Raw genomic sequence first — 13,119 nt, forward strand, 5'->3', positions numbered from 1 at the left:
CATTCTAACAATGTTTGTTCTTCCAATCCATGAGCATGAAATATTTTTCCATTTCTTTGTGTCATCTTTAACTTTTTCTATAAGTTTTATATTGTTTTTAGAGTATAGATCTTTTCCTCTTTCTTAGGTTTACTGCTGGAATCTTATTGCTTTTGGTGCAATTGCAAATGGAATTTATTCCTCAATTTCTTTTTCTGCTGCTTTGTTATTGATGTATAGAAATGCAACAGATTTCTGCACATTGACTTTATGTCCTTTGAGTTTGCTGAATTCATGTATTAGTTCTAGCAATTTTTGGGTGAAGTCTTTCAGGTTTTCTACATAGAGTATCATGTTGTCTGCAAATAGTAGAAGTTTGATTTCTTCCTTGCCAATTTGGATGCCTTTTATTTCTTTTTATTGTCTGATTGCTGAAGCTAAGATTTCCAGTACTGTGTTAAATAGTAAGTGAGAGTGGACATTCTTGTCTCCTTCCTGATCATAGGAGAAAGGCTCTTAGTTTTTTCACATTAAGGATGATATTAGCTGTGGATCTTCTGTATATGTCCTTTATGATGTTGAGGTATGTTCTATCTGTCCCTACTTTGTTGAGGGTTTTTATCAAGAATGGATGCTGTATTTTGTCAAATGCTTTTTCTGCATCTAGTGAGAGGATCATATGGTTCTTATTCTTATTTTTATTAATGTGGTGTATCACATTGATTGATTTGCAAATATTGAACCAGCCTGTAGCACAGAAATAAATCCCACTTGATCATGGTGAGTAATTCTTTTAAAGTACTGTTGAATTTGATTTGCTAATATGTGGTTGAGAATTTTTGCATCCATGTTCATCAGGGATATTGGCCTATAATTCTCCTTTTTTAGTGGGGTCTTTGTCTGGTCTTGGAATCAAGGTAATGCTGGTTTCATAGAATGAATTTAGAAGTTGTCTTTCTATTTTTTGGAACAGTTTGAGAAGAATGGTTATTAACTCTTCTTTAAATGTCTGGTAGAATTCCCCTGGAAAGCCATCTGGCCCAAGACTCTTGTTTGTTGGGAGATTTTTGATTCCTGATTCAGTTTCTTTGCTGGATATGAATCTGTTCAAATTTTCTATTTCTTCCCGTTTCGGCTTTGGTAGTTTGCGAGTTTCTAGGAAACTGTCCAATTCTTCCAGATTGCCCAATTTGTTGGCATATAATTTTTCATAGTATTCTCTTATAATTGTTTGTATTTCTGTGCTGTTGGTTGTGATCTTTCCTCTTTCATTCGTGATTCTATTTGGGTCCTTTTTTTTTAGTGTTTATTTTTGAGGGGGAGAGAGAGTGGGGAAAGGCAGAGAGAGAGAGCAAGACAGAGATCCAAAGCAGGCTCAAATTCACGAACTGTGAGATCATGACCTGAGCCGAGTTGGAGGCTTAACTGGATGAGCCACTCCGGCACCCCTCTTTTTTCTTTTTGATGAGTCTGGCTAGAGGATTGTCAATTTTGTTAATTCCTTCATAGAACCAGCTGTTAGTTTCATTGATCTGTTCTACCATTCTTTTGTTTCTATATCATTTATTTCTGTTCTAATCTTTATTATGCCCTTTTGCTGGCTTTAGGTTATATTTGTTGTTCCTTTTCTAGTTCCTTTAGGTGCAAGTTTAGACTGTGTATTTAGGACCTTTCTTCCTCCTTGAGATAGGCCTGAATTGTAATATACTTTCCTCTTAACACTACCTTTGCTATATCCCAAAGGTTTTCAACTGCTGTGTTTTCATTTGTATCCATGTATTTTTTAAGTTTCTTGATTTCCTGGTTAACCCTTTCATTCTTTACTAGGACGTTCTTTAAACTCCGTGTATTTAAGTGCTTTCGAATTTTTTTCTTGTGGTTGACTTTGAGTTTCATAGCAGTGTGATCTGAAATATGCATGGTATAGTCTTGGTGTTTTTGTAGTTGTTGAAAGCTGATTTGTGACCCAGTATGTGATCTATTCTGGAGAATGTTCCATGTGCACTTGATAAGAATGTGCATTCTGCAACTTTAGGATAAAATGTTCTGAATATATATGTTAATCCATCCAGTCCAGTGTGTCACTCAGAGCCATTTTTTTCGTATTGATTTTCTGTCCACTGCTCTAAGTGGGGTGTTAAAGTCCTCTACTATTATTGTGTTATTATCAGTAAGTTTCTTTATGCTTGTGATTGACTTATATATTTGGGTGCCTCCAAGTTAGGGGAGATAATTATTTATAATTGTAAGATATTATTGATGCATAGACCCCTTAATTATTATATAATGCTCTTCTTTATCTGTTACATTGTTTTAAAATCTAGTTTGTCTGATGTAAGTATGGCTACTCCAGCTTTCTTCTGACATCCATTAACATGATATATGGTCCTCCATCCTCTCACTTTCAATCTGCAGGTATCTCTAGGTCTGAAATGAATCTCTTCTAGGCAGCATATTGATAGGTCTTTTGTTTTTCCATTCTGATACCTATGTCTTTTGATTGGAGCATTTAGTCCATTTATATTCAGTGATTATAGAATGATACAAATTTAGTGCCATTGTGTTACCTGTAGAGTTAATGTTTCTGGTGATGCTTTCTGGTCCTTTCTAGTCTCTGTTGCTTTTGGTCTTTTTTTTTTCCACTCAAAAGTCCCGCTTAAAATTTCTTGGACAGCTGGTTTAGCTGGTCACAAATTCCTTTAGTTTTTGTATGGGAAACTCTTTCTCTCTCCTCCTTTACTGAATGACAGCCTTGCTGGATAATTAATTCTTGGCTGCATATTTTCTTCCATTCAGCATGTTAAATATATCTTGCCACTCCTTTCTGGCTTGCCAAGAGTCTGTGGGAAGATCTGCTGTAAACCTGATCTGTCTTTCCTTTAGGTTAAGGATTTTTTTTCCCTTGTTGCTTTCAGGATTTCTTCCTTGTCTATGTATTTTCTGGATTTTACCAAGATATGTCTTGGCAATGGCCAGCTTTTGTTGAATTAATGGGAGTTCTCAGTGCTTCTTGGATTTTCATATCTGTGTCCTTCCCCCGACTAGTGAATTTTTCACATATAATTTACTCACATAAACCTTCTTCCCCTTTTTCTTTCTCTTCATCTTCTGGGACTCTTATGATATAAATGTTATCAGATTTTAATAAATCACTGAATTCCGTAAGTCTGCCTTCATGATCCCTGACCTTTGTTTCCCTCTCCTTTTCAGCTTAATTATTTTCCATAATTTTATCTTCTGTACTGCTAATTCATTCCTCTGTCTCACCCATCCTCATTTTTATGGCCTCTGTTTGGATTTGCACCTCAGTTATAGCATTTTTAATGTCAACTGACTGGATTTTAGTTTTCTTACCTCAGCAGAAAGGAATTCTCTGTGTCTTCTATACTTTTATTCAATCCCAGCTAGAATCCTTATAATTGTTGTTTTAAATTCTAGTTCAGACATCTTACTTATATCTGCATTGACTAAATCCCTGGCCACCATTTCTTCCTCTTTTCTTTTGAGGTGAATTCTTCCATCCTGTCATTTTGGAGGAAGAAAAAAAATAATAATAATAGAATGAAATAAAAATTTAAAAAAATTGCAAATCAAATAAAAGAAGCTAGATCCTAGGTGTTTTTGTCTGCTTAAGAGAAACTTTATAGAAAAAAAAAGAAAGAAAGAGAAAAGAGAAAAGAAGAGAGGAAAAAAAATTAAAAATAAAATAATTTTTAAAATGTTGCTCTTTATCCAAGAAACAAAAGAAAACAAACAACAACAACAACAAAACTAGAAGCAACAACAAAAAACAAAAGAACAAACAAAAAACCCAAATGAAGCTAGATCCAGTGTCCCCTAGAGCTGAGACTTTGCAGCAGTCTATGGTCAGAAGACCAAGCTTGTGGAAGGGATTTTTGCTGGTCTTGTAGGGGAGGAGCTGGAGGCTGCAGGTGGGCAGGGTTTTGTGTAACTGTTCCGTCCTCCACTTGGTGGTGCTGTTTAGTTCACTGAGGTCCATCAGTGCTGGTGGGGTAATGGTGAAAATGGCTTCACCTCACCGTCTAGTCTTCAGAGCAGGAAATTCGCAACCTCACAGATGAGCCATCAGTCACCCCTCCTGTGTCCTCCAATTCTGTCAGCTCCCTACCTTCCCTGTCTATGTCCAAGCTGTACACCTACCAGGCAGTGCCGCTCTCCAGAATTTTATCTCAGGTGTGGTTGTATTTCAAAACTTGACACTTCAGAGATCCCTGTGGTTGGGACCTGCGGTGATCTTCTTGGGGAGGGTCTCACTGTGCTGTGGCCAGGGCTGGCTTGTCCCAGGAAATAGTCACACCCCATGCAGCGGTAGCCGCTCAGAGTTTATGGTAAATCACAAAGCACAACCGGTACCCATGTTTGCTGCCCACAGCTGGAATCTTTGTTCCTATACAGGCAACATAATAGTGTCTTCTGTGTCTTTTGCCTGAGGAGAGGGCATATGCCAAACACACTCCAAGCAGGGGAACAGCTTCTCCCCAAGGGACCCAAGGGATTCTGAGACTGTGCTGCCTACTCCCTGGGCTCCATCCTTTTTCTTCAGAAGAGCACCACCAAAGGATGACCTTTGAAACGTCAGACTCTGTGCTCCCATTATAAAAAACTGGCAGTATTCTCCTTCTCCCCTGTCAATGGTTTTGGGGTGTCCCGTGTGCATGTTTTCATTCTTTCTCTCTAGCTGCTTTCGGGGGCAGGGGGGTGCTTTCTTGTGTAAGTCTGACACTCTGCTCTCCCCTTCTGTTTTTGTCCTCTCTGTGGAAACAGCTCCCTCCCCTCTGCAGCACCAGCTCTTCTCTCCCCCCATTCATCTCTTCACATCACTTACCTGCCCATTCTCTCCCTCAAATTATGCAGATTGTTCTGTTAATTCTCAGATGGGTTGATTTCCTAGGTATTCAAAATGGTTTGATGTTGATCTAGGTGTGTTCCAGGCACAAGACAAATCCAAGGTCCCCTTGCTACTCCACCATTTTAACTCCTGTATCTCTTAACATTTTTTAATGACCTTAATATTTTTTAAAAGTACAAACTAATATTTTTATTAAGCGTCCCTCAACTTTGATGTGAGTGATATTGCCCCTTGTTGAGACTGAGATTATGCACTTTGGCAGGAAAACGGAGAAGTAATGTTGCACCCTCATCGGTACATATTACCAGGAGACATGTAGGTTTGTTGGTTTGTCCTAAGATTGGTGGTTCCCCCATCTACCCACCGTAAAGTTATTGGGGTTTTTTTTATTCAATTAATATGTAATTGGTGGGAGATACTTTACAATTATATATACAACTTCTTTATCATTAAATATTCACCCACCGTCACAGCATCAAAATTATTCTTACTTGAAGTAATGATTGTACTCTCAGTTGCCACTTGGTGAATTTTATATATTTGACAAGATGTGGCTTTGTTTCAGGAAAGTGTATTATTGCACTTTATTTCTACATTGCTTATTTTTCCCAGGTGGAAAGAATACTAGTGGACTGGTTTTGTCACCAGCAATACCACCATTATTATATGTCAGCACATGAGATCAACTTTTGTAATGTGATGGCTGATTTTCACTTTTTCAACCTCTACCATCTAATTATTCTGTAACTTTGGGGAAGTAACTTGCTCTCTAAGCTTCAGTTTCTTCACTTCAAATTGGAAATTATGTTAACTCTGCAGAGTTTATGTGATACAATAGTTTATGTAAAATATTTAGCATTAAAGCTGGCAGAATAAAAAGAATCTGGAGAACAGTTTTTGCTTAAAATAAAAAGGACTAATTTTCTGTATATTAGAAGAGTTCTTACAAATCAGTAAGAAAAAAACTTAAAGCAAAAAGGACAAATTATGCAAATGGACAATTTACAGAAAAAGAAATGTGCATGGCTGGCCAACATGTTAAAAGGATACAAATTTACCCACACTTGCAGTGATATTCATTACAGTAACAAAGTATATTTTCACCCATCAGATTGGAAAAAGTTTTAAAGTTCCATAACACACCCTGCCAGTGAGAATAGGAGGAAATCGGCACTCTCAAAATCTGTAGGAGTGGATTTGCCAAAAGCTATTAAATTACAGACTCAAATAACCTTTGATTCAGCAACAACACTTGTAAGAATGGTGAGACATCCACACATGTCAGCGAAAATCAGGGTACTTTAAAAATTCAGATGTTCACTACATAATGTTTATTATAGGAAAAGACCAAAAATTCTATAAATACCCATCTATGGGGAAATGTTTAGATAAATCTTGGTATATGCATACCATGGAGTACAATATAGCCATCCAAAAGGAGGGAAAAGGGACACTAGTCCTATCACACACTGCAGGGCTAATCAGTACACAGATGTTGAAAGGCAATTCAGCAGTATCTATCATAATTGCAAATGTTGACCTAAATGTCCCCAGAGGAGTGAGCCCATAAAACAATCCAAAGCTAGGCACTCAGAAAGAAAGAGCTCTAAGGCACACCTCAGAGTGAAAAGCAAGTAACCAAATGCATATGTATGTATTTATATTTAACTGTAACAAATTATGTGTGTGTGTGTGTATTTAATATATAAATGTGAAAAGAAAGGTCTGAAAGGATGTATGCCAAAGTGATGTCTCTATAGACCACTCAGGAGACAGAGGATTGGGCTTGGGGGGAGGGCAAAAAAATGGACCTAATGTTCTCCATAGGATTTCATTTTGTGGGAAAAAAATACTTTTTCCCATTGCTGATTTTGCACTTCAAAATTAATTTTCCAGAGGCACCTGGGAGGCTCAGATGGTTTCACACTGTCATGATTTCACAGTCCGTGAGTTCGAGCCCCATGTCAGGCTCTGCGCTGACAGCACGGAGCCTGCTTGGGATTATCTCTCTCTCCCTCTCTCTCTGCCCCTCTCCTGCTTGCATGCTCTCTCTCTCTCTCAAAATAAATAAATTTTAAAAATTAATTTTCTAAAAATTATACTCAGAAAAAATGAAAATACATCTTTAAGTGGTATGGTAGTGTGCATGCCCAAATGCTCTGCATATAACCTCAGTTGTAGAAAGACAAGACAGAATGAAGGGAGAGGCTCTGAACACATAAATGTGGGTATAGACTAAACATTGTCTGCAAGGACACAGGAAGTCTTCAAAGATGGGGATGGGAATGAGATGCTGGCATAAGACAGAGGTTTATGTGAAGTGATAGGTGTTTTAAATAACCTTATTGGACTCATTTCACAATATATATGTATACCAAATCATTATGTTGTACACCTTAAATTTATACAATGTTTTATTTCAATTATACCTCAGTAAAGCTGCAAGAAAAATAAATAAATTTGGCATTAAGCATAGTACCTCCCAGGTAGAAAGCATAATGAATGATAGTAATGTGTATCCCAGAAGATTCACCAATGGCTCTTAACATAGGAAGATAAGGGAAAGAAGCAGATTCTATAAGATAATTAGAGCCCTGTACTTAAATAAATCTGTGTGTGTATGAGGAAAGATTATGAATTTTGGCCATTGTAATAGCAAAACCAAATACATTTTATGAAACTCATGTACACATGGAAAGCTCCCAACATTACTCAGTGACATCAGCACATAGTGGCTTTGTGACATTAGTCAACTTACCTATCCTTCCCAGGCATCAGTTGGGTCATGAAAAGGATACATGTAAAATGATTAGCATGCATTTGCCATGTTGCTCCTGCATAACAAATACTATTGCCACTAATAACTGTAATGCATTTAAAGATTCTTTTCATAAATGCCATCTCCTTAACAACAAATTTTAAGGAAAGATACTTTTTGTGTTTTGTTCTCCAGTGTGATTTTTATCTCATCTTGAGGTTGGCACTTTTTTCCATTAAAGTCTATGTAATTTCATAGTGAAAAATGAACAGTGTTTTAGGCCTATGCTTTTGCTGCTAACTTCTACTTTTTGGTAACATGTTTATTTCATTTTTTGCAAACTGTTTCCAAAGATGTCATTTTCCTTAGCCTACAAAGCTACCAACATTTCATATATATCTAGAATCACTTCTGATGTTTTTACTTAACTCAAACTGCATGTTGTTATCAATAATGATATTAATCCTACAAATGACAGCTTCTTGCATTGATAGAAAGCCTGCTATCAATCAGTACAAGACTTTTCTGTATTTGAAGCAATTCTGGGACATAAGCAAGTATTTTAATAGCTGTTTCCTTCTTTAGCACAGAGACAAGGTTATTGCTGACATGGAATTGAAAACTGATGAAGCAAATGCAAAGCTTAAAATTAATGGAAATATTTCAAACCATTTCCTGGGGAAATGGTCTAAATCCAACTAAGAAAATTACACACTACCATTGTAAAATAAAGTAGTCACTGTGCAAAACAATTAAAGGAAGGAAGGAAAGAAGGAAGGAAGGAAGGAAGGAAAGAAGGAAGGAAGGAAGCCATTTAAAAGCAAAGATTTTTTGTGTTCATGCAGGAAATTAAATACTGTGCTTTCCATTGTCCTCATGCACTAAAATATCTGATTTTCTACTTGAAATGTATGGAATGTCAAACCTTTAGATAAACTGAACATATAATAATTTATTAGTATTTTATTACTTTGTGTTTTCTAAGAATTGTTATCACTACTCAGTTTGGTCTGGACACAAACAATAATATGAAAGATATTTAAGTATGTTATGATCACGTGGTACTGAACTAGAAATGCCATGTTCTCTTCAGCAAATTTATTCTGGAATATATGTTCATGAGTTCATTTTGATCATGTATCTATGGATCAGAGAACACACCATTTCTGTCTAAACTTGGCTTACCGTAAATCTCTCTAATAAAGAAATCATGTACACACACAACACTCACATGTTGTTTTCTAACATGGTAACTGTTCTGCCTAATATCAGTGATTACAAATTATTACATTTTCTCTTGTGTTAACTTAAGTACTGACTATAATCCTCATTAAAATATAAATTCTAAAATGTAAACATCATGTCTACTATATTCACCAGTGCTTTCTACCACGTAGCACGGTGTCCTGGCATTTGCTAAAATACAATAGAAATTTTTGCAAAAAATATTGTAGACTAATCTTGTATACTATGCAGAAGCAGCTTCAGTGTCTTAGCTCATAGGTCTAATCCATGACATTATGTAGGTCATATATTGCTCTATTTTTTAATAACCATGAATTTGGGGGGGGGGAGGGAAGAAAAAAAGTGCTTTTTTTGAAACATACATAGTGTTGCACTTTCATTGGCATGCCTGCCGTCACTTTTGTTACTGGACAAAACAGGTGCAGGTTAAAATAAAACACAATGTAATTATAATAAGGTCTAGCATATCCATAACTGAATCACCCATGACTTCTCAGCTACACCTCCATGATTTTAGATCTTGACAGTATTCAAGTGAGTTAAAACCATTTCAGTGACTCATTAAAGCATCCCTTTCTTCATTGAATCATTCATTCATTCTTTCTTTCTTGGCTGAATCAATGGTGAGAGAGGATCTTCCTAGTAGGCAGTGTGCACTATTCTCTGGTTCTTTAATATCTAGTTGGTTATGACACTTGCTAGTGCTCCTGAATGCCTGTACCAACAGCTATCTGCACACAAACTCGTGAATTACTTTTAACCCATCTCCATTTCATTTGTTTCAAATGTCCTTGTACTCCACCAGTGTCCTTCATTTTATGTATTTATTTTTCATGCTTCTGCTCCTTTTCTTCACCATACGATTAGGGGGAAAATGGACAATTCATCATTGCTTGAAATAGAACTTCCCTAGCCACCTGCTTCTGGTAGTTGCCACTCAACCATGTATTCCACAGAGCAAGAGCTGCCCAACTCTATCATTAACCTGCTCCTTCAAGAAAGCTGAGCTGGCTGAGGTCACAGTGCTACCCTGCAGGTGTGTGCTCATAGTAGACTTAAGTCTGAGCAGTAAGTCAAAGACTTACATTCAGACTGCATTTTAGCATAGATCTTAAAAAAAAGAGAGTTGACTAATAAGTAATTTTCTACACTTCAAAATTATATTAGAAATTCAATAATCAGTACTCAATATTTCATGTTAACGTGTTTATGCATCTAAATCTTGATGGAATAAACACAGGAACATGAACTATTGTTGGAAAAATGCAGTTCGATAAACAAAGAAGATCATGATCTCTTATAGTTTTTAAAGGAAAATTATCAGTAATAGGAGAGAGCTGGTACCTCAAAAAAAGGATAAATGGATTGAATTTTATAACAGGAAGGGGTGGGAATGTTGTAATTTAGGTTAAAATAACAAACATCAATATAAAGTCATTTAAAAATTCATTATCTGTCTCTAAAGAGGGCTGAAAGCTCCTGGCATTGGCCTTCCTACCACCAGTGAACATACCATTCTCCCACAGCACCCAAATCCAGGCCTCTACTACTGTCTTCAAGTTTTAATCACCAAAGGTAACAAATGTAGATAGCACGCAGCAACATTAAAATGTGCTATTAAGAATTATACATATATCACTTTTTAAAATAAAATAAAAACTTTAGAATACATGGGATCATTTATAATCTAGGGCAAAAAACAGAGACAACCATTAGGTATGAGGAAATGAAAAAAAAAAAAAAAAGAAAATACCAACCCATTAAAATTTATTTTTTCAAAACAAAGAACTCATATTTTAGAAATAAATGACTGTACAAATTCCTCACTGAATTTCCCAAAGATTTTGTAAATTATAATTTTATAGAACTGAGATATCATGTTTGACAATTTCAACAACCCAAAAATATGAGTCAAATGATGGAGGGCATCTGCCTAAATGCTAAATCTTAAATACTATGCTTCACCTAAGTAATAAAATCCAACTTGTGAACACTTTTTTTCTTTTTCTTTATGAACCTATATAAGATAATGGTTAACTAAACTCATCATGGTAACCATTTCACAATATATATAAATCATTATGCTGTACACCTTCAACTTATATGGTGCAGTATCTCAACTATATCTCAAACTACAGAAAAAATCCTGGTTTTGAAGTAGATGTCCAGAATAAACAGTATTTTCAAACAACCTGGAGCTTCATAGATCTGAGCCCTGCCTACACAATATTTAATCTCCACTTGGTTTGGTGCACTCATTGCAAGATCCATTGCCCAAAGTTGCTGCTACAACATGGATCAACTTTTGGTGAGATTTGTAGTTTCCAGCTAGAAATCCAGCTCCTCCCTTGGCTAAAGCACCAACAAGCAGGACATGCTTTCCACACTCCAGGACTTTTTTCAGTTTTTTCCCAACTTAGACTTAAGCCCCCTACCTACACACACATACACACACACACACACACGTAAACTCAGTGAAATGGGATGAAGCCCAGGATGACTGGTGGGAGTGGGAACTGTGGCAAATTCCCTGAGTCCATACTAGGGAGTAGGCTGAACAGGTGACTAAGTATGACAATCCCCTATCTTGATGGCTCATTTCTGTCTCCACAGTTTTATTTATCTGCCTTACATAAGTTACTCAATCATGTATTTTAGAAACTTACTGCAGAACACAATAGGTTTATTATATGGCTTGTACATCAAGTCAAGTAGTTAACAATTCTTTCATGTTACTTTCTAACTTTCAATTATTTCTCTAACATTTCACTAAAAATTTTAACAATTATACTTTGTGATAAAATTAAGCACCTTATACTAAAGGAAACAAGGGGGAAGTATTCTATCATTCACTTATGAAACAATAGGGAAATAGCAATTAGGGTATGATTTATCACAAATTGGAATTTCAGGTAAAGAATTTTTTAATATAAGAATGTCCCAAATGTTGTATGGCACACACTAAAATCACTGTTCATCTGAAATTCAAATTTGACTAGATGTCCTGTATTTTACCTGGCAACTCTCAGTTAGTGTGAAGATTAGAATGAATCTGACATGACTATATTATATAGGAATATTACATGTATACTGAGGAATACAGGAAAACTAATCCACACATCCAAAAATGCATTTTCCTAAGCAGAAATAGGAACTCTCTGCATTTGTACACTGACATTTGAAAGTTTGATGTTTTGGCTGCTTAAGCATTAAAAGTGACTTGAGAAAATATCACTGGAGGATTATTATCACTACAAGATCTGTTTATAGTGAAGATTCATTAAGAGAGAATGGTAGCCTATTTTGTTGCTGAAATTTATGATGATTATACTTTTAGGTTACTAATAAAAGTTAAAAAGTGGGGAAGAGGAAGATACATAAAGGTAGATTAAAAAACATGTAGCAAAGAAAAAGCCCATCAATTTTTGTGGTTTAAGGTGATTATCATTGTGCCTTTCTCAGTGCCAAAAGGTTTTAAGAACACCCCAAACCAAAAATCTGAGGGGCATTCTACCTACTGAATATAACTTTTACCATAACTCTTACTCAAAAAAAGCAATTAGCTTTTTTGAGACATTTCTTGAGGCCATGTATGCTCCTGAATATCAGGTCTCCTTCATTTTCAAAACTCATACTGTCCAGCACTCTGCCCCCACAGCACTTTGCTCATTGCATCATGTCAGTAAATAATCAAATTATTAAATTCAAATTAATTATACTAAACCCCAACTCAAAGCATACCAGGTGATGTGTTTCACAAGGGGAAAGAGTACTTGGTGTAATTTTGATGACAGATAAGCAGAAGAACCAAACCATAGGTCACAGATGTTACTGTACATTCTTGGAATTCAGTAAACTACAGAATGGAAAACCATCCATGTGCCTATCACATGTGTTTGCTATGAATTTTTTTAAGAAATAGAAAATGCCAAAGAAAGGCATCAATAATCTTTGATAATAGCAGTCTATATTTTCATGATGTGGCTTAAAAAGAGTCAAGATTTAGAATAAACATGAGGCCATTTAATACACCCCTTACAAATGAATTCCTCCAACAGTAAAAAATTAGCTTTCTATGTTATCAACACTTAGATAAAGAGAGACCATCTTCCCAATGGGGAGAAAAAAAGCTGCTTTTTAAAACCAGGTATTTCATTTAAAATATAGCATTTCACACTTTTATAAGGAAGTTTCTCTTTTAGATATCTTTTTTTCTACTGACTAAAATAGCAAAATATATTGCTAGAATATAGGCAAATAAGAAAAA

Source organism: Panthera leo, chromosome A1 (genome assembly GCF_018350215.1).
Source record: "Panthera leo isolate Ple1 chromosome A1, P.leo_Ple1_pat1.1, whole genome shotgun sequence".
Taxonomy (NCBI): Eukaryota; Metazoa; Chordata; class Mammalia; order Carnivora; family Felidae; genus Panthera; species Panthera leo.